The sequence below is a fragment of the Perognathus longimembris genome, chromosome 16, assembly GCF_023159225.1.
Source record: "Perognathus longimembris pacificus isolate PPM17 chromosome 16, ASM2315922v1, whole genome shotgun sequence".
Classification (NCBI taxonomy): Eukaryota; Metazoa; Chordata; class Mammalia; order Rodentia; family Heteromyidae; genus Perognathus; species Perognathus longimembris.
In genome coordinates this window covers 14,548,059-14,571,767 of record NC_063176.1, presented here as the reverse complement: position 1 = coordinate 14,571,767, position 23,709 = coordinate 14,548,059, and the positions used below count along the sequence as shown (strand labels likewise).

Below are 23,709 nucleotides of genomic sequence, written 5' to 3'. Positions count from 1 at the left end.
GTCTTAATGAAATTCAGGAAAAAGTATGAAATGTGGGCCTTTAAAGTATTCTACCAAGCCAGGTGCTGAGACACCTCTAATCTAAGAACTCAGGAAGCTGAGATCTGAAAATTACGTTTTGAAGCAAGTGCATTTAGGAAAGTCCATGAGAGTCTTATCTCCCCTTAAATACCCAAATGCCAGAAGTCGAGCTGTTGCTCAAGTGGTAGTCTTCTAGACTTGGGCATAAAAATCTCAGGGAAATGACTCAAACCTTGAGTTCAAGCCCCAGGACTGATAGACACACAAACATTTCTACCAACAAATTCCCTCTTGTTTTGTTTATTCATTATTAGATGTTGACAGTAAAGGCACAGGAAATTCTTTCTTCCAATTTCTAATCACCATCAGTAGAAAGAAAGTTTGTTTGTTCCTGCTTTTGGGGGTTTTTCCTTATTGTATAGAGATTTGTAATACCCCTGCAGCAACTATTAACATAACGGTAAGAGAAAGTGGGGTGATATAGTTTAGTGAGTTGTTAATGCGTTAGAGTGATAATTGATTTAGTAATACAGGGAGCCTGAAACCAAGATCTCAGGCATGCTAGGAAAGTACAGTAGAACTAATGAATAACAAACTTGCTGACAAATTATGTGAACAAATACACAGAATATATTTGTGTTTTCTTATCCTCACTGTTGAGGATAATAAAACTTCTTACTTTCTTCATATCTTTACTATTTGAAACTTTATTATTTTTGGTGAGATATTGCCATAATAAGTGCACTTACTTTTTAAAATATGGTTTTCTTTAGTTTTTTTTTAAATGTACTTATAATTTGTATTTCAGAAACTTTGTCTATGTATCTATCATCTACCTATCTATCTATCCATCTATCACCTTCCCTCTCTTTCTTTTATGTAAAGCCCAGTTGCAGTTGATCTCTACATTTGAGGAGCTCTGTGAAGTCCGGTGCTCTTGTGGGCTAGCTCTTGCATTGAGTAACATCTCTGACCCAGATCCAGAAACTGAGGAAAAGAACAGACAACCATTGAACCCAGAGAAACGTCCCTAGCTGATGAGTTGGAATGTTTGCTGTTCTTTTTTTTTTTTTTTTGGCCAGTCCTGGGGCTTGGACTCAGGGCCTGAGCACTGTCCCTGGCTTCTTTTTGCTCAAGGCTAGCACTCTGCCACTTGAGCCACAGCGCCCCTTCTGGCCATTTTCTGTATATGTGGTGCTGGGGAATCGAACCCAGGGCCTCATGTATATGAGGCAGGCACTCTTGCCACTAGGCCATACCCCAAGCCCAGGATTTTTTTCAGGTTCTTTCTCATGTGGACGCTTCAACCTCTCAATGAGCTCTTGAAATCAGCGCCCCTGAATTCTTAGCTTGCCAAGTTAAGGCTGTGTGGCGAAAGAAAATCATTGGTTTCACTCATATATATCTTGACCTCTGAAATCAGAAGCTGGAAAAAATGAGAAGAGTTGGCTCACTGCCTCTCCCAGAGAGATAGCCCAGCTCTGACTGCAAGCTGACTGGATGGTGAGCTCACCTTTTTCCACCACACGCATGCCTAGGTTTGCCTACAGTAGTCCCCTGTGTGCCAAGACAGAGTAGTAGAAGTGTACCCTAAGTATCAAAATGCAATAGGTTCCTTTGTATATGTGTTTCTTACTTGATTTATGCCCCTAGGAAAAATTCCAGAAGCTTTAAATGGTTTTCTCTCTGTTCATAGAAATTAGCATGATTTATGGTTTTGCAAATTACAGCTATCTCCCAAGGGCCTGGGTAATAGAACTCCTTCCTCAAGCCATGATTCCAGTAGGAGACTTGTATCATATCAAACCTCTTTATTTTAGAACTCTGTCTTCATAAATGTTCAGTTTTTCCATGCTTTCAATTGGTCATTCAACAGATAAGGCAGGGCAATCTGTGAAGATAATTCTGAATGAGGCTGTACACGTGGTAAACATATATACTAACATCTGAATCGACTTTGCTTATTTTTTCAAAGTAGCATAGATTTTATCTTTAGGAAATTGTTCATTATTGAGATAGTCTCAATAAAAAAACACTGCCCAGTATAAGGGGAGAAAAACAACATTTATTGGAAACAGAGCTTTGAATTAAGAACAGAGTGTTAAAAAAAAGTGTTGCTGCTGAATTGCAACTTAATGACTAGTTAGATGAATTTCATGTGCTTTTCTTACTCTGTCAATAAAATAACAGCTGTGGAGTAGCAATTGGCATAAAGTGATTGCTAATTTTTAAGTAATAACAAAACTTTCATTAACTTATATTAGCTAGCATTTAATCTGTTTATACAAAATTACTCCATAAGCATGTTTTTCGTACTGGTTAATTGCATTAAATGAGGTGTCTATTCTTAGTAAGGTAATGAGAAAATGAGATTTTCAAGGACTAGCAGCTCTCTCTAACCTCAAAAGGCAAAGTAATTGTGAAGGAAGAGAAGTTGAGAACTTGTTTAATACTGATATATGTTTGAAATTTACAATAAGGCTGGAAATGTGGCTCAAGAAGTAGTGTACTTACAGTGAGTGCAAAAGGTACGATGGTATTTGAGACTGAGATGAAGCTACCATACTGGTATAAAAATGAACAAAACTTATTGTAATTTTTACTAATATGAAATAGCTTCTGTTTTGCAAAGTAACCTTAAATTAACTTAGATGTGATATTTTTATGTATTCTAGAATCTACTTAATTCCTCAACTATAAAGTAATATTTAACATTTATGGTAAAAAGGTATTTTTATGAGAATTGTTTCTCTTTAGTTCTCTAATTTCTAGAACTAGAAATTTCTCTAAGTACCTCCTTTCTATATTCCACTCATTCTCTCACCTCAGCCAGTGGTTGGGCCAGAATTATTGCTCTATGAATTCCTTCTTTCTTCACTTCTTTTCAATGTATACATACACATATATAAATAAGCATGCACACATATGTATGTATTCTGTTCTTCTGCATTTTCCCATCTGTTTTTAACTTCATTTAAAATCAGGTGATACTATGGCTGTTAAATATTTCATTTCTTATGTATGGCCTCAGTAGAGACAAGGGAGTATCTATCTCTAAGACGTCTCCAACATCTCAGCAGATACAGTAAGATCCATTTGAGAGTAAAGATGGCAGGCATTGTGGATAATGTATATTAAGGTAACATGTAACAGAATGTTTGATCAAATACATCAGAAAATGTCTGGGTAATTTTGGGTAAGTTTTTATTTTTCTTTCTGACTCCTAGTTGTATCAATAGTAAAAAAAGCAATAAAAACACCTACCCCATGAGACAAGGGTTGATAATCATTTGTCTCTGGTGCATAGTAAGTATGGAAGAATACTTGCTCTAGACACATGTGAAAGTAACTCAGAGGTCTCTAGCATTGAAAATTAACTTATCTACCAAAGGAAACCCCATATCAATAGTATTCAAATTTGTAGTGTGATACTTGTAATAAGTAGAATTGGCAAAGCTCTTACCTATGGAAATTCAGCTGACAATAGAAAGATTTTTCTTGGAGCAACATAATATTCACTGGGAAGGTATTAGTTTAAATATGGAACGTCAAGTTTAGCTCACACAAAACCAGTATTTGTTGACCATCATATCTATGGGCCTGCAGGTGACCTAGTGGAACAACAGATTTTCATCCTACATGTACAAATATGGAAACATTTGTGTGCACTAGGATGTATGAATGTGCTTTTTATTTTGATATTTTTTGCCTATAATAATTAATTATATGGGACCAAACACAAAGATAATTTGTGCATCCATCCAGATAGAGTTTACTGATGATGTCTTATTATAACTCCATAATACATGGTTATAACTTAGCCCAACAGTTTCTATTACTGTAAATAAAGTTTGAAGGCAACAAGGGCTGCCAGACACTGTACTACATTACCATCTTTCTTTCGTCTTTGGACAGTGTCAGTGCCACTCCTGCTTGATACAATCATTTACCAGCTTTATGAAATACAATACATCTATCTCACAATTCCGCAGTTGAAAGTATGCAAGTCAGTAGATTTAAGCTATTCAGATCATATTTGGATCATAGGCAATATTTTTCATACGTTGACTAAACATTAAGATATAAAGCATATACCTATGTATTTAATTACTGGTGAAACCCATTACTACATATACAGGAATTATTGTTTTATTCTTTAAGATTTTTATAGGCACTGCACACAAATGATATATAAAACAATCTATACAAGCCTGATCAAGAAATGTTTATGTTATTTATACAAAAATAATGGAAGGAAATGTCATGGAATTAAGTTCAAATAACCAAGGTAAAATTAATTCTTACATATGTAAACAAAATTCAATAAATATTTGGTGAAATATTCTTTCACTATTCTCTTTAATGGAAAAGAGAATAATAAAATAAATAATATGCTTAACTAACACAAATTTTATTTCCATACAATAGATAAAACAGAGGTATATGCTGTCAGATTATAAAGGTAGAAAGTATAATAAAAATTTGAGAAGATAAGTAACTAAAAACAGAAAAATATAAATTGAAGAAAATGATCTTTTCCTTAAAGTGTAAATAGCAAAGACAGAAAACATGCACAAAATTTTCAGCCCATGGGTAAAATTGTAAAAACAAATAAGAAAGAAAAATTTGCAACTTTAGCTGCTTTTTACTTATAAATTTGCTGAATTAGTAATTAAATTCATTTTTTAAATATCAACAATTGGGAAAGTAAAAGGAGACAGAAATTGCAAAGGAAAATTTAAATAAGAGAGAATCTAGAAGGAGTAGGTATAATGTAAAAAGTACATTTTGTAGTATAGCATGGGTAGGTACATTACAAAGAGTTTGTAGTAAAGTAAATTATTAATTATAACACTTGAAAATTTTATATATTTTAAGCCTTGAAATGTATTACAGGCAAAATATTTAGCTTTTAAAATACAATTTTCATATAATTTTTCTATAACTTTAATGCCTTTAATTCTGTAAAAAATTAAAAGTAAGAATATTGAAGAACTTTCAGTAATACAATATAGTATGAAATCAAGCAAGTGCCATTTTACAAAAGATAACAGATCGAGAGTCAAAATATTATGACATCCTTTTATGATATAATCTCTAGAGAAGCTAAAAATATAATCAATATAGAAGATATTTATGACAAACTTACAGCAAACATCTTACTCAATGGTGAAAAATAAACCATTTACTTTAAAATCAGGAGAAAGACAAAGGTATCCACTTTTTCCATGCCCTTTCATGAATTTCTAGACAGAAAAGCAATGCAAGAGAAAGGCATACAAAGGACCCAAACAGAAAAGGAAGAAGCAAAACTATCCCTATTTACAGGTGGCATGATCCTATATATAAAAGACTCTAGAACACTACTCCAATACCCTAGAGTGAATAAGTGACTTTGGCAAAATAGTAGGATATAAAATTATGTAACAAAAATCAGTAGCTTTTCTGTATGACAATAAGAAGCTTGAGGATGAAATCAGGAAAGGAACTCCATCAGCAATAGTCTCAAATTGAACATAACAAAAACCTGGGAATCAAGCTTAATAAGGAAGTGAAAACTATACATTTTTGAAGATAGAAATTGAAGAAGACATTAGGAAGTAGAAAGACCTTCTGTATTTCTGGATTCACAGAATTAATATATTGAAAATGGCAGGACCCAAGGCAATCAACAAATTCAGTGCAACACCCATCAAAATACTAATGAACTATAGTAATGAGAACAGCTTGGTACTGGCATAAGGAAATAGACCTGAAGACCAAGAGAGCAGAAGACTCACTAATAAACCCACCAACATATGGCCACTTAATATTTGATAAGGGAGCTAAAATCATAGGATGGAAAAAAGAGAGTCTCTTCAACAACTGGTGTTGGTAAAACTGGATATAGACATACAAAAAAAAGATGCTGCTAAAACCTCATCATGTATAAGCAAAACATTCTAAATATGGCAAGTTCAGTACCTGAAACACACACATATAGTCACAAGTAGTTTGGATAAGTGACAATTAAGATAAATAGGATCACCTTACTTATGGAAGATGCAGACCTATTCTATATAGTATAAACATTTCACTTTGATGGGAAAATGACAGAATTGACAGTGACCAAGATGATTTTTCTAATAAATTGACATGATGAATGGAAATACTTTTGTACAATTATTTAATTAAAGATAACTTTTTAAAGTCTATTAAAACACACAATTCAACTCTGTTAATAATTGGAACATGATATTTGTCGGTTTGAGTTAAGTATCTTCACTGAAAAAGTAATGTATTAATGGAATTAACTAAAATTAACACATAGATGGGAAAAGGGAAATTACTGTTAGCTATATTTTTACAGTATCCAAAGGTTCAAAGAGTGAAATGGAGGTGACATTAAAAACATCTTCTAGGAGACTTTTAAGAAAATTAGGATGAATCTCAAAATGGAACTATTTCCTCTGAATGTATAAAGGATTTGAGAACTAATTCAGAGATAAAATTAGCGGAGCACTCCCATTGCTTTTGTGTGAGTAATGGGTGTTAGATGATGGACTGAGTTCCAGTTCAAACAGTGTCAAAGGCCTCTGGAGATTGATTGGTGTTTGAAGACAAAATAAGTCATTAAACTTTCTAATTCTAAATTGGTTATGTTTGATATAAAATCTAGTTCACCTACACACACACACATACACACACATGCACTACATATATATCAAATATAAATAGATAAATAATTCATATTTGAAGGAAATGGAAAATGGAGGGATGATTTCTTTCGGATACTAGTATTCTCTTTCTTAGCTTATATGATTTCTATTAATAACTATTTTTTTCCATGGACTTATAGTAGCATCCAGTTACTTTGTTTTATAGAAATGATCAAACGTCTAAATTTTTCAGAACCCCTCCTGTCTTCTCTTCAAGTCTCCTCCTCTCCTATTTCCTCCACTCCCTTCCCGTCCTTGTTCAAATTATCCCTATATTTTCCAAATTAGTCAGCAAGGAAGAAAAATCAATTACAACTATTTGGCTATAGAGGGACTGGCCTATTCTATTGTCAGAGGGACTGAAAAGAGAACAATTATAGTGAAGAGTAAATGACAGAAACCTGTTTTCACAGTGAAACAAGGCAAGTATTTGTTACACAGAGCTTAAGATGTTTGAATGTCATTTTCCATCCTCATAACATTTCACACACAGACATATAGGTTAATGTTAATAATATCCAACAGAACTAAAATGCAACCTAAAAATTGTCACTGACAGTAAGAAAATACACATAATGAGAACATCTTCCAAAACAAATGATGTGATTATTTCCTGTGAGGAGAAGCTTAACCAACACAAGCCAAAAAACCAGCATTTCACCACAAGTATGTGACTACAGCCTAATGTTTTCCTTAGCTAAAAACCAAAATGCTGATTCACTGGGTAAATGCCACCATTTCTTTCAATGATCACACAATGTAATTTTGTCCTGCCCAGCACTTGTACTTGGAGATTTTGTGACATGATTTACCATGAACTTGTTCTGCTGAACTTCACCCTAGGAATGCTTCCATTTCTAACTTGATTGCTTGTAAGAAAGAACCAAGCTAACTCCTTTAGTCCATTCCTCACAGATAACTGTTAAAAGATAGAAGGATTATTCATTTTTTAATCAAACTATGAAATAATTTTGAGCAAAAGTAACAACAAAACAGAATTTACAGAAGTGAAAATAACAACTGAATGAAATCACATGATGTGGTATAAAATGTGAATGGTATTTTCATGTCAAAGGCAGTGATTTATAGCTAATCATAATTGTATTAATGATTTTTTAAATTTAATTTTATTGTCAAGGTGAGGTACAGAGGATTTACAATTGCATACATAAGGCAGTGATCATATTTCTCTTCAAACTTGTTACCCCCTCCCTCATTTTCCTCCCATTTTCCTGCCCCCTGCCCCCTCAAGTTGTAAAGTTAATTTCCAACATAGTGTCTTGTGACACTGTTGCATTTCTTCACCCTTTGTCCTTTTTCTCACCATTTTGATGTTCCCTTCCCTTTCCTAACTCAGATAAACGTATATACAATACCCAGGGTACCAAAACCAAATACAGTGACAAAAGGGGATAAATTATAGGAAAAAAAAGAAAGAAAAAAGAAATAACCTCAAGCAACATGGAAAACAACAACAAAAGAAAACCTCTTGTTTCCATATCTTGGAGTTCATTTCGATTAGCATCATTTTATATGGTTATATGTTCATAGCAAATGAGTTTTTTTCATCCTTGGCTAGGACTATTCTAGGTATATACTAATTATTAAAAATGAGAAATCATGGAATCTATGTTTCATTGGGTCTAGCTTACTTCACTTAATATGATTTTTTCCCAAATCTTTCCATTTCCTTACAAATGGGGTGATGTCATTCTTTCTAATGGAAGCATAGAATTCCATTGTGTGTGTGTGTGTGTGTGTGTGTACACACACCCATATATATGTGTGTATATATATATACATATTTAAAGCGAAGATTTACATTAAGAAAATTATACATCTTCTTCTGAACATTCAGATTTTAATGGACATACCATATCACAGAAAAGCATCATTAAAAAAGAAAACAGTAATATAGTGGCTGGGAGTGTGGCTTAGTGGTAGAGAGCCTGCCTAGCATGCATGAAGCCCTGGGTTCGATTCCTCAGTACCATATAAACATTAAAGACTGGAAACAGTGCTGTGCCTCAAGAAGTAGAGTGCTAACCTTGAGCAAAAAGAAGCCTGGAACAGCTCTCAGGCCCTGAGTTCACGCCCAGGGACTGACAGAAAATAACCCCCCCCTCCCAAAATAGTGATATATACAACGGAAAAGAAAATTTCTGGGGCTGGGAAGTAGCTTGGTGGGAGGGGAAATAGAAGAAAACTAGGGAGAGGACGACACTGTTCAAAAAGAATTGTCCTCATTACCTTACTTTTGTAACTGACCCCTTTGTGCATCAGCTTTACAATGTAATTTAAATTATAAAAAAGTAAATTCTGGAAAACAATAGCACATATTTCATCCTCAAATGACAAGTGCTTTCCATTCTACTCAACAACTAAACCTTGAGTATTTGACAATCAGCATTGCCTTTTATATTATTGTTTAAAACAATAATGAAGTCACTGATGTCTGTCATCTGACTTTTCAGAAAGTACCAGAAGAAGGATTATGAATTTGAGGCCAGCTTCTACACCATAAGAGAATTTCTCTCAAAATAAATAATCACCAGGTAGAACATAATAGTAATCTAAACTCTTTACAGATTCCCCTTCATTTTCACCTGAAATTCTTTTGCGACGCTGTAACAATGGAACCTTTATTATTCCACAAATATTAAAAATATGATATAACATACCATATATTGAGATAAGTATGTATATGCATGGTTATGTATATCATATATATATATACCTTATATATGAGATGTATAACTGTATGACATTTGTATCAGCTTGTTTGCTTAGCTCTATCATTTGAGTATGGCTTTACGTTGGTCATTTTGGAGATGTACACTCTGGGCTTTCTACCAAGGCTGTCTTCACATCTGAATCTTCCAGAATTCAGCTTCTTGAGTACTTAGGATTAGAGTTAGAAGTCACCAGCACCAGGCCACCAATGGCTGTGTGACCAGGAAGAGTTACAGAATAGTTCACAATATCTGTGCCAGCACAGATAGGGGAGTGGAGAAGCCCTTAAACAAAATTCAATCTCCTCCACAAAATTCTATTACATTAAAGAGCAAGGCAATTTTATGAGCAACAAAATGTTTCTAAAAATAGTATTGAAGAACAAATATTTCTTCATTACTAAAGTATTTTTTGAATGTTGTTTAAAGAAGCTGGATACTGGTGGCTCCCACCCGCAATCCTAGCTACTCAGGAGGCTGAGATCTGAGGACTGCAGTTGGAAGCTAGCCTGGTCATAAAAGCTAGTGAGAGTTTTATCTCTCTTTTCTCTACTGAAGAAAAAAAAATACCAGAAGTAGCCCTCTGGTGCTAGCTTTGAGCAAAAAAAGCGGAGTGACAGTGCCTAGAGTTAAGTTTGAGCCCCAGGACAAGCACCAAGAAAAATTTAAAAAATAATAGAAAGGTTAAAGATAAAGCACTTCCTGGAACAAAGTACAACTTAATAATACAGAGCTGTTGTCATGAAAACAGTGTGGGTTTCATATTGGATCAGACATCTAGGAGAGGATCAGAGACATGCCACTGGACTGATGAAAGCTTAACTTGTGACTAAGCTTCTACAAAAATATCTTTTATTAAGTAACTATTTTTAATTTTTATATTATATTTAAGTGGTTGTACAAAGGAGGTACCATTTAACAAAGCCGTTTATGTATAGATACAATGCATCTTGATCAATGTCCCCTTTTCCAACATTCTCACCCCTTTATATCCATCCCTTCCCTTTATCTTCTTAATTTTGTGGTATATACAATGAATTCTTGACTACACTCTCCCCAACTTCCGCTGTCATTCATCCACCCCTCTCCACTTAGTCTCAGGTTCCAAATTCCCATTTCCTGGTACTTACTACAAAAAAAAAAAAAAATGTCTTGAGTGTTAGGTCCTCTCCCTGAGGGCTACATGCAGATGCCCCCACCTCATTAAGTCTCCACCCAGTTACCTGGGTAACCTGCAGACCTGGAGGCAGTTACCTCCCCTTTCCCTGAGGTCACCTCCTAATCCACCTGGCCACACCCCTTGCCCCTGCCCTAAATAAAGCAGGGCTGGGTGAGAGTCTCTCTCTCCCTTCTCTCCGGCCATGGATCATCTTGACCACAGGCCAGCAGTTCGGTAATAAACGTTCTCTCCTGCCTGAATACCGCGTGGCGTTCTCCTTTACCGGCTACCTACTTTAAAAACCTAACATTGAGAAAAAGAGAATATTTTAATAGATGGTTTAGAAAATGTGTGGCTATATGGAGCAAAATGAATTTTATTCTCTTCCTTGCTATGTAAAGATCATTGAATGATCTAAATGAGTCAAAAAATCTAAATTGGGGGCTGGGAATAGTGGCAAGAGCGCTTGCCTCCTACACATGAAGCTCTTGGTTTGATTCCCCAGCACCACATATATGGAAAACGGCCAGCAGGGGCGTTGTGGCTCAGGTGGCAGAGTGCTAGCCTTGAGCGGGAAGAAGCCAGGGATAGTGCTCAGGCCCTGAGTCCAAGGCCCAGGACTGGCCAAAAAAAAAAAAAAAAAAAAATCTAAATTGAATCAAATTTAAAAGGTAGTATATAAAACAATGATTTTGAGATTGAGACAATGAACATTTCCTTTCAAAATTTAACATAAGAAGACATTCTGGTCCACTAAAGACAATGATCATTTTTGAGGGATGTCATTTTGTTAGTTGGTTTGTATGTTTATCCTCCTGTCTACCATATTAGCAATTCCCGGCCTCTACTTCCCCTTTCCTGTCTACTGTGAGGTCTACTCTTTCTTCTACTTCACAGAGTTCTTAGATCTTACTATAGATGGAGCCATCATCCTTGACAATTTTGCCCTGCACTGTAACAGGCTCCCTGTTTATCTCTTTTCTCCTGTAATCTGCACAACATCTCGATACAGATGTCTATTCCCAGAAATGTCTGCCGAAAATCATATACTCTTACTGGATGCATCTATCCTGCAATTAAACTCATAATTTAAAGACTGGGCATTCTATACTTTCTGATTTCACTCAATCTGTATACTTTGGCATTCATTTCACTTTGATAGCCTGAACAAGTATTTCTGTGTTTTGAAATACTGAAATCAATTAACTTCCAAAAAACATCCCAATATTTAATGAGTCAATTATTTGGGTTTTTTGCATTATTACTTTTAGTGATGCCAGAATTTCACGGTGTCTCAATAGTTTTCAGTATCAGGAACCAATAATTAGTCAGATCTTTTCAAAGATAGTTGTTGTTGTCTGGCTGGTTAGTTTGGTCTGGTCATTTGTCTATTTTAACAATAGGTACAAATATATTCTACTGTAATCAAAACTTTTGAATAGTAAATGTTTACTTATCCTTTCTTTCTCCATGGTTGTAGTGTCATGCAATCTCTCCATTTTTCTAAGGCTAAATTTTCTAAGTGGTGATCTGGTACTCATGACTTGGTTCTTTCTCAAAATGATCATTATGTTAAATTATTACTCACTAATATGTTAATTATTAACTTTGACATTTAATTTGAGAACTCTGTTTTTGAATTTATTTTCAGACAAAATTATTTCTATTAACAATTCCCAAATGTTTTTATTTTTATTTTTTATTTCCCCAATTATAAAAACTACTAAATTTCAAAACTTTTCATCAGTTCATCTATGAGGAGAATTGTAATTATGAATAGCAAAAGGCTTATAAAGAAAGTTGACTTGTCAATTACAAACATACTCTTCTCCAACTTTCTCTAATGTTTTTGAGTCTGTATGTCTAAACAATAACAAACATATTATGAAACTACTAAGTCTAAAAAAGGATTCTAAACAAAATTATTTCCATAAAGATTTAAAGTAATGCTGTAGCACTTTGTAGAATCTATTCTTCCTCTTCAGTTAAATATCTCTTGAATGTGTCCCTAAGGCCTAGTGCTTATTGTAGGAAACATTACTCCTTGGAGCAGCCTTTAATGGTCATGTGAACAGTCTCTAGAGATGAAGTGATTTTGAGCCCATTTGAAAATAAACAGAAAACAAAACTATGTAAGATATCCCTTTGTTTGAACAGCTTGCCATCTAAAATTTGTTAAACTATCAGTTTTCATGCATCATATGCCTAGCTTTTCTTTTATAATAATTTTCTTTTATTTCTTCCTCCTTGTTTATGGTGAAGTGCCTATTTCCCATGAAAGTTCAGATCGTTTAAAAAAATATTTCTAACAAAAAATGAGCAAAACCTTTGCAATTAATCTTGAGCAGTATGATATGGTACAGATACATAAACATGGCCCTCCATCTGGTTTATCTCCCCAATAGCTTGGAAATTTCAACTTCAGTTAAATGAAATATTTCACAAGAAAAGAGGTATGGTTTACCCATCGATGAAGCAAATGTGGAGCTTTTTCTCTCCAACCTGAAATAAAACATGAAAGACTGAAAAGTAAACCTAAAGCATTTAGTAACTTGGAAGCTTTTAGTGGCTTATGACTTGATTTATTGATAACTAGAACAAAGAAGTGATGAATTAAATTAAAACAAAGAGACAACCCTTTGATGTTAAATTGAACAGAATGACTCAATCATTTTTACAATTAGGACAAAAGTTTCTGTTTGTTTCTTTGGGTGGTACAAGAAGGGAGGCTGAAGGCGGAGGAAGGGATGACCTGGGAGAGGGCTGGCTCTGCTGTTGCCTTTGTTCTTTGAGTGCTTGCAATCTTCATGAATTTACAATGTGTATTATCCACACAAGGAGAGAATGAACATGTGTTAGAAGGCTGAGATAGGGCAAGACTTTCTTCCAACAGAAAGATATATAACCTGTACATAAGAGCATGAAAATATTGGACAGTAACAACTCAGGCTATGGTTTTTACAACAGATTTGGATAGTGGCAGGAAGGGGATAATTTATTAAGTAGGAGTTTCTTCTGTAATGAAGAAGGGTTCTTGGATATTCTAATTATCCCAGAAGTAATTCCTTCATGCTATATGTACACAAACTGTTTTCTCGCAAACATAAACTAAGACATCTTTGGCAACACATGCAAAACTGCAGAACACACCTCTGTTTCCCTGTGTCTACATGATGTAAGGATATATTATAAGAGCCATTTGCAACCTAAACAGCTTTTTTACATTTGTGCCTTAGGGAACGAAGTCCCTCATTGCTGTAACAAATATTTATGATGATGCTGTGTATCTAAAGGAAGAAATTGCTGTAATTATATATAATGTTGAGTAAGTTGGTAAAGATAATCAGAGGGAGAAACTGATAGTTGGTGGCAAATACGGGTGACCTTGAAAACAGATTGAAACCTGGGTGCTAGTGACTCACACCTGCATTCCTAATTACTTAGGAGGCTGAGGTTGAAGAACCATGTGACAAGTTTGGGCGATTCCATCTTCAATGCACTATCAAAATGATGGACTGAGGTATAGCTTGGTGGGCGAATGACACCTAAGCACATTGACAGCACACACAGGGACTGGGTCCAAGCACTAGTAAGAATAAAACAATTCAAAGGTTTGGCAGTAGGACAAAAGTCTGAACATATTCTCATTCGTAATGAGAAACAGTGCTAATAATTATACAAAGAGTATACTTTGTATTTCCTGGCATTTCTATGACTTTGACATTTTGAGGTTGTATGCATACGTGATGCATAAGGTAGCATTTTCTGGACTGGAGGATGACAGTTAACAAGGCAAACTCAAGATTCATTTCCATATTGTAACTGATGACAGAATTTCCTTCTCATTCAGAGGCCAATTTTATTCAGTGGTAACAACAATTAACAATGTTATTTATTTTAAAATTGCTTAATAATCAGACTTGAAATGTTTCAACAGGAAGAAATAAGTTGGGAAGATGAAAGGCATGTCAACTTGTTCAATGCACTCATTCTATACTGTGTGCCTTTATCAAAACATCATTATTGTGCCCTGTATCTATGAGGTATTCATTTTACAATCAACATGAGCAAATGTAGAAGAAAATAAACTATAATACAGTTGCTTTTCAACCTTTAATCAAAGTCTGGGGCATGAGAACAATCTTGGGAGAGAAAGCAGGATATGATACAGTGTTAGCAAAAGGAAGCCACCATTATGCAGCTGCTTCAGAAAATCTGTCCAAAGAAGGGTTTTGAGGATGTTCTTATGGTTAAACAAATGCTGTTTAGCAATGAAATGGGGATAAAGAAACAGTTTATTTGTGGGAACTAAGATTATTTGAAAGTCATCGTAAAAATGTGTATTCCACATTCCCTTGTGTTATAAATGATCGTTGCAACATATGTTTCAATTTGTATATAGAACATATCTATAAAATGTTGATGCCAGGTTTGTGGTTGTAGCCCAGTAGTAAAATACTTGCCTTCTGTGAGGGAGGCCTTGAGTTTAATTCCAGAACCATAGGAAAAAAGAAATATTTCAGGATCCATTAGCTCCGTTAGCTCTTCCTTCATTCTTTATTCTACCTCAACCATACCATGAGCCCCAATTCTGTTCTTTCTGGACTTTTTTTCCCCCTCTCCTATATTTTTTTCTAATTTCTTTCTAAATCTCAAACTCTTTCTCCAATAGTGATCATGTTGGTTTAGCTGATATTTGAAGTTTAGATTGTGTGATAGACGAGTGGAGAGTAGGAAATTACTTAGAAGGTCCTTCAATTTTCACCCTTTCTTTTGAGAGCATCATTGATACATGACTTAATTTTTAAAAATATGGCAGAAATATTTAAAATGTAGTTTTACACAGAGGAAATTGGTGCATATAGTTCACTTATATTTTCTTTATCTTCTAGAAGTGTTTAAATAAGCTTTACTTATTTATTTATTTGTTTATTTGTATGTCTATGTGTGTTCACATGCTTGGTAGTACTGGGGCTTAAACTTAGGGCCTGGGCAGAATACCTTTGCATATTTGTTCTGAACTGGTGCTCTGCTACTTGAACCTCACTACTGAAAGTTTCCTGAATTTTCGTGCATTGTTTGGATTCAAACTGCAATCCAAATGTCTCAGGCTTCTGTGGAACTCGGATTACTGGAATGAGCCATCAGCACCAGGCTCAAATAAACCTTGTAACTGCTTGCCAATCTTTTTCCTTTATAGTCTTTGCTTTGGAGTATTTAAATTTAAAATTTTCAACTGTAGATTACAAGGGTTTTGGGTTGTTGTTTTTTTGCCCAATCCTGGGGCTTGGACTCAGGGCCTGAGCACTGTCTCTGGCTTCTTTTTACTCAACACTAGCACTCTACCACTTGAGCCACAGCACCACTTCTGGCTTTTTCTATATATGTGGTGCTGAGGAATCGAACCCAGGGCTTCATGTATACAAGGCGAGCACTTTTACCACTAGGCCATATTCCAAGCCCCTCATTAGAGTTTCTTAATTTAAACCTTCTGAGAAAACATATTTGTTTTATAGAAGTAGCTGTGGATAAACAAATGAATTAACCAATTAAATTCTTTAGAACTGAGTATACTTTTGTACAAATGATTTAATCCAGATTTACATAAGAGGTCTCTGACTCCAAAGTACCATATTTTAATTACTTTGGTTAACTATCTCACTTAGTAACACCTTTAATCTTGTGTCTATTATGCAATTAATCCCTTTCCACTGATTTTGACTTGGTTGATTTGGAAGAGAAATGACATATGTCTATTGACACAATATGGCTGCCACATACCTAGAGACTGGTAGAAAAGAGAGTGGACTCACCATAGAAGTTTGTTAATAGCTCATTTGATCATGCTTCACTCTTTCTCTCTCTATCCACAATTCATTTCAGTGACGTGCTTCTAGAAATTAACAAAAAAATTCACAGGGTCTTTCGTATATTTGTTATGGCACCACATGTTTCTGAGCTGCCTATAATATTATAGACTGTTATAAATACCTTTACTCACTTTCTGAGACTTGATTCTAGCACAACTTATTTTTTTAAGTTTTATAGTTTTAAGATAAAAGCGATTCTTCTTAAAATAAACTTATGCTCCAGGGACCATTGATTGATTTACGAGAAAGATGCATTCTATATTTTATTTCTTTATGGAAAAGTATATTTTCAAAACAGCTTACAAAATAAGAATTTGAGTTGCTAAATGTGAAACTCTGGACCAAGCATGTTGTCATTACTGCAAAAATTCCTGTGGTTCTCATGGTTAGCCTTTAGCATCCACATTTACGGAAACTCTGAAGTCTCTCTAATTTTGGAAAATATGAGTGGGATGTTTTAGTCTAGCTGTGCTAAACAAGATTCTTGCTTTCATCAAAGCTGAATCTCAAAATCTGTCTTGGTCATTACCCTATATGTAATCTAGAACCTACTAGCTTTAGCGGCTGTTTGTGGCAAATGCAAAGATTATATTACATCTTTTAATAAAACACATTAAGATTTCAAGTTGTATTAAGTCCTACTGTGGTAGAATTGGAATGTGTGGTGGATTGTAAAAATAACTCCAAATTGTTGCAATTCTTGCATGAAGTTTCCTTTGAAATTGACTTCATTCCCCTTCCCATCAAAGATAAAGTTTATCTATTTATCCTTTGAGCTGGTCACATGAGTCATTTTAGCCAACATGACAGGAATAATGTGTTCATGTAGAGACAAGAAAAATGCTTGCATGCTGTACCTTTCCCTCCTGTTGTCCTCAGTTTCATAAACTGGGCTATTAAAACCTAAGAAGATGGAAGAAAACGGAGTCACACTGACCTGCAGTCCATCAACTCATGACCCCCTTTATTTCATAATACTCAGATCCCTTGAGAAGTAACAGAAAAATGGTGTCATACAAGTCAACTTTTGCTTCTCAAGTGTAACTATCACTATTGTCTAATTTCCTTCACCTTACATGTATTTAAGAAAATATCAAAGGAGAAATAAAGTGCAAATAATAACAAATTTTCAGAAGAAAGAATATACTCATATAACTGGTTAAAAAGATTGGCTTAGGGGCTGGGGATATAGCCTAGCGGCAAGAGTGCCTGCCTCGGATACATGAGGCCCTAGGTTCGATTCCCCAGCACCACATATACAGAAAACGGCCAGAAGCGGCGCTGTGGCTCAAGTGGCAGAGTGCTAGCCTTGAGCGGGAAGAAGCCAGGGACAGTGCTCAGGCCCTGAGTCCAAGGCCCAGGACTGGCAAAAAAAAAAAAAAAAAAAAATGATTGGCTTAGAACTTTGGCAGGTAAGAAGTGGCTGAAGAATAGTTGAGTTTGCAAATAATAGAAAATCATTTTTCTGTGATTATTTATTTCTGTATGTTCTCATAAATCTTATTTCATTCTTAAGACTGTTTTGTAGTTTTATTGTATTAGTAAGTGTATATTATATTTTATAAAATTGAAAGTTGTTGACAAATATATCTAAGTGTTTAACAATTTTACCAACACAAGATAAAATGTAATATAATGTCAGACTGTTGTTGTACAAATCTACTTTTCAAATAAAAATAATGAATATTTAGTTCATATCCTTCTTATAATGATATTTTAAGATAAAAATATATAACCCAGGAACATGTAGCTCACAACTTTAATGCCAGCTACTCAGAAGTTTGAGTCCTAGTAGATCCATGGTAGAAGGTATTCTGGGTAGAAACTTCCATGACACACCATCTCCAGTTAGTCAGATAGATGCTAGGCAAAATACATGGCTCAAGCACGACACAGAGCATGAGGCCCTGAGTTCAAGCCTGGGAATAACACACACACACACACACTCACTCACTCACCCCCCACACACAATCAAAACAACAAAACACCCCATTAAAAAACAGATATGGGGGCTGGGGATATAGCCTAGTGGCAAGAGTGCCTGCCTCGGATACACGAGGCCCTAGGTTCAATTCCCCAGCACCACATATACAGAAAACGGCCAGAAGCGGCGCTGTGGCTCAAGTGGCAGAGTGCTAGCCTTGAGCAAAAAACGAAGCCAGGGATAGTGCTCAGGCCCTGAGTCCAAGGCCCAGGACTGGCCAAAAAAAACAACAACAACAAAAAAAAACAGATATGAACCAATGTAAATCTCATAGTTTACAAATGAGGATGAAATGTCTATTTCAAACCATGAAAGTATTGATCATGTACAAATTAGTTTTAAATAAAGAATTCATGATTATTAGTATATTTAGTCAATATGACTTCTAAATCATTTTTATTTTTATTTAGTTTTTTTGTGACATTCCTAAAGCTTGAACTGAGGTTCTAGGTTCGGTTGTAAAGATATTTTGATCAAGGCTAGCACCCTGCTACTTGAGCCACAGCTCCATTTCTGGGTTTTTGGGTCATTAATTCGAGATAAAGTCTCATTGACTTTCTTGCTCCAGCTGGCTTCAAACCATAATCCCCAGATCTCAGCCTTCTAGGTAGGATTACAGGTAATAGATACCAGAGCTTGGCTAGTTAAATACGGATTGTACTAAATAATTATAATAATAGTAGCAATAATCATAATGCCCCAGACACCAGTGGCTCACATATGTAATCCTAGCTACTCGGGCTAAGACCTGAGGATTGCTGTTCGAAGCCAGCCAGGGCGGAAAAGTCCCTGTGAGACTCTTTTTTTTTTTTTAATGCCTTGTGACTGCATGTGGTTTTATTTGCTGGTTATTTTAATCAAGTAGAATATAGTTTGGGTATGAAAATTAACAATTGTATCTAAGATAATAGTGACTTCTGATATCAAAAATTATCACAGTGAAGATAGTGAGTAGAATAATAAAGTTGAGCCCTAAGGACTTGTGTAGATTTCTAGAAAGCTGGAGTTAGTAGAAATCCTCAAACTGTTCTGAACACTCTATTGTCAAGAAGCAGATAATGGTGGCTATAGGTCTGGCTCACTTCTTCAGTCTTCTATTCCATTGGTCCTCGGGACAATTCTTGTGCCAATACCAAGCTGTTTTTGTTAATATGGCTTTGTAATAGTTGGAAGTTTGGTACTGATGTTCCTTCAGCTTCTAATTTTCCTAGTAAGGATTGTATTCACTATTTATGGTCTTCTATTATTCCATATGAATTATGCAGTTGCTTCCTCTCTATTACTGATGAATGTTGTTGGGCTATTAATAGGTATTGCATTGAATTTGTAGCTAGCATTGGACAGTATTGCCATTTTCATTCTGTTAATCCTTTCAATCAAGGAGCATAGCATATTTTTCCATTTCCTTAAATCTGCTATAATTTCTTTTCTCAGATTTGTAAGGTTTCATCATAGAGGTCCTTCACATCTTTGGTTAATTCCTAGGTTTTATTTTTGAGGCTATTGCAAATGGAGTTGCTTTCCTAATTTTACTCTCGTTCTTCTCATTGTTGGTATACAGAAAAGCTACTGATGTTTGTAGGTTAATTTTATACCTATTACTTTGCCAAAATTTCAGAAGAGCTCATGTAACTTGGGAAAGGAATCTAGTGTTCTTTGAATACAAGATCATGTCATCTGCAGTGGGATAGTTTTACTTGCTTCCCTATTTGGATCCCCGTATTTCTCTTTCCTTATTGCTCTTGCCAGGAATTCCAGTACTATATTGGGAGGAAAGAAGAGAGTAGACATCTTTGTCTCATTCCCGATTTCAGAGGAACTGGTTTTAACTTTTCACCACTAAGTATAATGCTGGCTTCGGTTTGTCATATACAGACTGTGTTATATTGAGGAATGTTGCCTGGATTCTTAGCTTGTCCAGAATTTCCATCATAAATGGCTATTGAATCTTAATGTGGACTTTCTTGCCCAGGTGGTCATTGCAAACAACCTTCCTCATCTTGGCAGGAGCTTTCAGCTGGAAACTTCTTGAACCTTCTTCCCAATAGGCCACAACCTACTCACTCCTACTCAGGTTTTGGTGGTGGTGGTGGTGGTGGTGGTGGTGGGGTGTGTGTGTGTGTTTAACCTCACCATACTTGCTCAAGTTTTTAATCAGATCAAAGAGCCTAGGGCAGGGTGGATTCCGAGATCCTTTGCATATATACATTGGATTAAGTCATATGCAAATGATGATAGCTTTCCTTCCTACTTCCTTTTCTATTTGGTTCTCCTTTGCCTTTCTCTTGCCTTAATTCCAATAGAGAATCCCAGTAGTGTATTGAAGAGGAGTGGAGAAAGTAGAAATCCTTGGTTGGAGTCTCATATGTATGTCATTGTCTCAGCACACAGGGGTTTTCCCGGAAGCAGATCCTTTTATAGAAATGAGTTGTCAAGAATTGATCAAGAAAAGGCCTTGGCTGAACACTGTAAAATGAAAGACAGACCAGATACTGGAGAAGGGAAGATGGTGATCTACAGTGTGGGTGCAGTAGGAGCTCTAGCTAATCCCATCTAGAGGGCGGAAGCTGCGATTCCCTTTCAAGCCAACCTGAATGAAAAGCAGAGGTCTAGCCCTCTGAGATCTGAGATGGACTCAGTGGATGGAATTCATCTAGGAGGGGGTGTGACTTTGATCTCTCTTTTTAAAAGATTTGTTCTTGACTTTTCATTATTCCTTTTTAAATAAAGAATAATTGTAGAGATAGTATACATACAGGTTGACATTACGATTCATTGAAAATAGTCACATCCTTTTAATGAGTTTTTGAAGTTTCAGAGTCTACAATTGAATATGACTCATAACAGTATTTTCAGAGGAAGGGATCACAGAGCACTGAAAACTCAGAAGCAAGCGTAGGAAGCCTTATAACCTCTCAGTATATACACATAACTAACCCGTATTTACTTCCAAAGAAACAACATTGAAGTAATGCCAATTGAATCAATAGAGAAAAAGCTTTTGTCAAAATATTTGCTGAGGCAGATGTTGGACAACATCCCTCAGCAGCATAAAGCAATAAAGCCAGCTTGAGGAAAGGCTTCAGTGACCTTCATTTCTGTGTTGATGATCAAGTCTCAAAGCTGAATCTCCATGTGTAAGTCAAGGTACTCCATGCTTCTTAATCCAGCTTCGCAGGAAAGGAGGAACAAAAGAATTCAGACTCTCAAGATGGATTTATGTTTCCCATGTGTCTGTCCAACACTTCCCAGAACCACAAGAACACTGGTCTGTCCAGATCACATTTGTGAGAGTTGACTTCTAATATGGTTACAGCCCATTTGGGGACATTTGGATGTAGACATTGAGATGCAAGGCTTGACTTTTAGCAAAAATGTCAACTGGTGATCCATCAGGCAAAAGCCATGGCCAGCCTTTGAACTGCCATGCAGGACCTTGAACAAACACTGCCACAACTGGGTCCCAGTCTTGAGGCATAATTTTAAGGGGCTGGTCGACCACTTTATAAGATACAGTGAACCTAACTGTGGGGGCTCCCGGCTGCATGTGATGTTTTGTTCTCTGTAGCAGAATTTCCTGCTGTCATCGACAACCTTGTTTCTTCTTTTCATCAGATGAGACAAATGTCAGATCCTGCAGAAGGTCTTTCACGTTTAGCATGGTGATTAAAGAAGTGGCAGGTGCAGGTATTATGACAATGCATGTCTGCAAACTTTTCTTCTGTTTTGGGGGAGGCTTTGCTTGAGAAACTGGTCTCGATACAGGCTGGGCTGGTTGAGTGTGAGACATGGGAGCAGATGCAATTTCACTTACCGACTTCAGTGTCATGCCATGGTAGGTGCCCACCATGTCAATTTGAAAGCACTCTATTACTTCTTTCCCTTTGAATTTTCCCTGGTCATATCTGTTGTAGGCAGCTGGGTAGACTGTTTAGTGTGCAACATGGGCTCCACAGATGCTTCAAGTGGAGCTGTTTGCTGCTGAGCTCTCCACCCTTCCTCTCTGGCTTTGATAGATTGAAGAATTGCAAACATATTACTGGATAAGTTGCTTGTGCTCTGCAAGATAGTTGCACCCTCTCTCTGCTGGCAATGTCTCGAAATGGGTACACCTTGGAATCCACAAAACACCTCTGTTTAAGTGGAGTTAGAACATCGAGATCAGTCTTGATAGTCACTCTTTTCTTAGCCATCATTTTGGCTTTAATGGAAGCAATTTTTTCCAGTGGCATAGCTTCAGACAAAGACCTGATCAGCGCAGTCTGCACAATTCCTTCTTTATGGCCCTGCAGCAGAGCAGCCAGTCTCTATCAGGGCACATGGCCTCTTCCTCCTCAATTCGGGGTTTCTTTGCTAGTGGTAAAATTTCATGTGAAGCTGGTGTGACTTGAGTGGACCTCTGAAAACATATTTCCAGGGGGGCATTTCTGTCTATACCTTTTTATCTTGGTGCTTCACCATTGAGATACCCAAGGAGATCTTTTCCATCAGGTCTGGTAACCACAGGGATATTATTTGAGACACCACATTGAATGTAATCTGAATGAGCAAGGTGCACGTTCTTAAGTAGAAATAAAATAGCCTCCAACGTGGAGTATTCTCTGGGCTGGTCTTCCTTCCTAGGCCTCCCATCCATATACTTGGTCTTGATATCTTGGGGGCAGGAGAACTCGGCAAAGATCACCTCATCTCCCTTCACCACCATCTCCTTCCTCTGATGTACTGTCACAGGACGCAGAGCACATCAGCCATATTCCCACCGTGTCACTACCTGGTCCTGGCCGTGGCCCTGCAGGCGAACTGGACACACTTCCCCAGGCAGACCTTGCAAACATCCTGAGCCTCTCAGGTGCTTTCACTTCCAATCTCCTGGAAGCTTCTTCAACGACCTCCCCTGTGAGACTCATATCTCCAATTAACCACTCAAAAACTGGAGGTGGCGCTGTGGCTCAAGTGGTAAAGCCCTAGCAGAAAGCTCAGGAACAACACCCAGCACAAGTGCCAGCTCCACAACCAACAAAAAATAAATTAATTACATTTAAAAAAGTGTCACTCTTACATGCAAACCCTCACAAAGGGCCTAAGATGTATCATGGGTACTTGAGATATTTTATCTCATATCCATATCATCACAAAATTTCTTGCTTCCTTGACATCAAGGAAATGATTTCTCATTCATGACTTTTAGTAATTAAAACAAGCCTGTTATAATCACTCTCTTAATTGATATATGTCTAAAATGATG

The 23,709-nt window shown here is 36.2% G+C and overlaps 1 pseudogene; it reads right to left on the bottom strand.

Moving 5' to 3' along the window:
• Positions 1–21,662: 21,662 nt before the first annotated feature.
• On the bottom strand, positions 21,663–23,216 carry LOC125365032 (annotated as a pseudogene).
• Between the last annotated feature and the right edge of the window lie 493 nt (positions 23,217–23,709).